This window comes from Physeter macrocephalus, chromosome 1 (genome assembly GCF_002837175.3).
Source record: "Physeter macrocephalus isolate SW-GA chromosome 1, ASM283717v5, whole genome shotgun sequence".
In the NCBI taxonomy this organism is placed as follows: domain Eukaryota; kingdom Metazoa; phylum Chordata; class Mammalia; order Artiodactyla; family Physeteridae; genus Physeter; species Physeter macrocephalus.
In genome coordinates this window covers 142255763-142259262 of record NC_041214.2, presented here as the reverse complement: position 1 = coordinate 142259262, position 3500 = coordinate 142255763, and the positions used below count along the sequence as shown (strand labels likewise).

Below are 3500 nucleotides of genomic sequence, written 5' to 3'. Positions count from 1 at the left end.
CGGCATGTGGGATCTTCCCGGACCAGGGCTCGAACCTGTGTCCCCTGCATTGGCAGGAAGATTCTTAACCACTGCACCACCAGGGAAGCCCCTGTATATCGTCTTTCATGAGGTTTCTGTTAAGGTCTTTGGCCCATTTTTTAGTCAGCTTGTTTGTTTTCTTACTGTTGAGTTTTAAAAGTTCTTTGCCTATTTTGGATAACAGTCCTTCATCAGATGTGTCCTTTGCAAATAGTTTTTCCCAGTCTGTGGTTTGTCTTCTTATTTTCTCGACATTGTCTTTCACAGAGCAGAATTTTTTAATTTTAATGAAGTACAACTTACAGTTATTTCTTTTCATGGGGTGTGCCTTTGGCGATGTACCTAAAAAGTTATTGCCATGCTCACTTCAGCAGCACATGTACTAAAATTGGAACAATACAGAGATTAGCATGGCCCCTGTGTAAGGATGCAACAAACGTTTTTTATTTTAAAAAAATAAAAATAAAAAAAATAAAAGGTTATCACCACACCTAAGTTCATCTACGTTTTCTCCTACGTTATCTTTTAGGGGTTTTAAAGTTTTGTGCTGTTTTACATTTAGGTTTGTTATCCATTTTGAGTTAATTTTTGTGCAGGGTGTAAGGTTTGTGTTTAGGTTCATTTCCTTTAAGGATGCAACAAACGTTTTTTATTTTAAAAAAATAAAAATAAAAAAAATAAAAGGTTATCACCACACCTAAGTTCATCTACGTTTTCTCCTACGTTATCTTTTAGGGGTTTTAAAGTTTTGTGCTGTTTTACATTTAGGTTTGTTATCCATTTTGAGTTAATTTTTGTGCAGGGTGTAAGGTTTGTGTTTAGGTTCATTTCCTTTTTTTTTTTTTTTTTTTTTTTTTGCATGTGGATGTCCATTTGTTCCAGCAACATTTGTTGAAAAGATTATCTTTGCTCCATTGTATTGCTTTTGTTTCTTTGTCAAAGATCAGTTGACTATATTTATGTGAACCTACTTCTGGGCTCTCTGCTCTGTTCCTGTTTTTTAAAAATAGTACTTCCTTCTAACAACTATGCAATTAACTTATTTTTATGTTATTTTTTAGTTTATTTTACTATGTAAGATACATAAGAGCAAGCATTTTTTTTAAACTACTGTATCCCCAGTAAAGAACACGTTTCACAATATATATAGACATTATAAAAATTTGTTGAATAAATGAGTGAATCACTGAATCAGAAAGTTTCAAAATAAGGTATAATAATACTGACTGCTTGAACTTAGCAGCTTCTGTCCTCTGGTAAATAGAGATGTGAAAGAGGGACTTCCCTTGCTCTTGAAGAAAATACAAAGTTTTAGATCCTATATATTTTTAATTTACAGATTCTATGTCCAGAGCTGGTAAGATTCTAATTCTTGTTTTTAAGAATAAATGCAAAAGGAGTCTGACAGAGAGAGAGAGATGAGTGCTATATTGAGACAATAGGAACTATACACCATTTCTTATGTTTTCTCCTATGTCTTTGAAGTTTATTAAGGAAAGGGGACATTCCTTTTCTCAAAAGAATTGTGATTTTTCTCCTCTTTTCTTGGAAATCCCTGTGGATGGTGCTGAGCTTACAGAATCAGGCATCGAAGAAAGCTCTATTCTGCACTGTAGTGAACTAAAGCAGACTACAGTTTAAGAACTGTTGTTTCCTTATGCATTTCTCCCTTTGGAGACATTGACACACACATTTCTGAAATAACTTGGAGCACTGGGTAAGTTTCATCTACAGGCTTTTGCTTATCACACAAAGCTTCTTGGCTTAAATTGTGCTTTGGTGGACGTCCCCCTGTGCCTGCAACTAAGAGGTGTGGCTTTCACAGGGATGGCAACTCCTGCACGAAGAGCAGCCTGTGTGATAATTCAGACATAACTAGGTCAATTTCCTTTACTTATCATTTTGCCATAGATTGTATTCATGTTTCCTTTTGTCCTTGGAGACAGTGTTTCAAATTGTAGAAGTAATGAATACATTGAGCAGTCTCTTTTGAAAGGAAAGTATTACAATGAGATAAATGTTATTAAAATATATTCCTTGAAGGGAAGTCCTTCAGGGCAAGGTAATTTTGCTGAACATATACTTGGTGTTATAATAGCATTATACAATACTACTTTTGTTATTTTATTGAGATAGTAATAACAGTTTCTATTTTCCTTCCAAGCCACTCAGGTGAGATTGTGTGTGTTGTGGGGGAGGGCGGAGGTGTTGCTTCAAAAAGGTTTATTTCATTACATGATGTTAGTTTAAAGAGAATTTATTACTTTTATATTTAGAGAGAGATGGCCATTGGATAAATTTTTCAAATTACTATCTATGGTCATGCAGATATGGACAGACTATGATTGTTATTTTTAGTAAGGGCAGCTGAAGAGATGAACCCATAATGATAAATCCAATATAATCAAAATGTTTTTGTTCATCCTTGACTGAGATACACTTTTTCACAAAATATCATTTTTGAAAAGAAATTAGACTAAGATGAAGTGCATTGCTTTTATATTTTGGAAGGATTCAAATTTAAATAAGTAGGAAATGGAGGCCCATAGTGTTTATTTTTTCCCCACTAGAGAGGAGGGGTGATTTGTGAAATGACAGCACTATTGAAACAAGGAAAGCTAATTGTTGGAATTCGGCACAATTCCAGGAGAGAGAACCGAGAGCTTCATTTTATCTCTGATTGATCAATGATTATGTTCACTCAAACAACATTTATTAAACACCTCCTACGGGCTGAGCACAGTGCTAGGAGCTTGGGATGCAAATATGAACACACTGAAACTCTTGGTCTCATGGAGTATATGTTTCAAAAATAAATTACTACATATGCTTTCAGATGGTAAGTTTCTTATGCAACTTGGTTTGCACTGTAAAATGATATTTTATCAAAAATTTTCTCATTATAGATATGGTATGTGAAACTACCCATAACTCTACTGCCTAAACAACTGTAAACATTGTTTTATCTTTCTAATTATATAACTATATTAAAATATCACTTTTCACTTAGTATCTCTTTGTACCTTTAAACATACTGATCCTAATGGTTATATGATTACACAGAAATAAATAATCTATTCTTCAGCATTTAGGTTGCTTTTAATTTCCTGCTGTTAGGAAGAAGATCTTTGTGAAATGTCTTTGGGTGAATCAGAAATCATTTTTAGGATAAATTCCTATAAGTGATGTTAGTCAATACAATAATAGGGAAATTTTAAAAACTTTTGGTAATATTTTCAAATTGTACACTTTGCAAGAACAATCTATTTTAAAGCTGTTCAGTTAGGGTCTTGGATTAGTGACAATTTCCATTCTCACTTTCATTCTAATATTGGTTATTGTGTTGCATATTTCTCAGTACTCTGTGCAAAATGCAACATTTTCTCAAACATTATTCACTTATCTTGCTCCTTCAGTTAAGAGGATTATGGTGATGGATAAATAAAATTGCAGAGTGCAGATAATTTCTTGGAATGACA

At 33.5% G+C, this 3500-nt stretch overlaps 1 non-coding gene across 1 annotated transcript; it reads left to right on the top strand.

Moving 5' to 3' along the window:
- The first annotated feature begins 379 nt into the window (after positions 1-379).
- LOC112064028 (U6 spliceosomal RNA) lies at positions 380-483 on the top strand. Its single transcript, XR_002891321.1, has one exon. It is a non-coding gene; the product is annotated as a U6 spliceosomal RNA (small nuclear RNA).
- Positions 484-3500: the final 3017 nt, after the last annotated feature.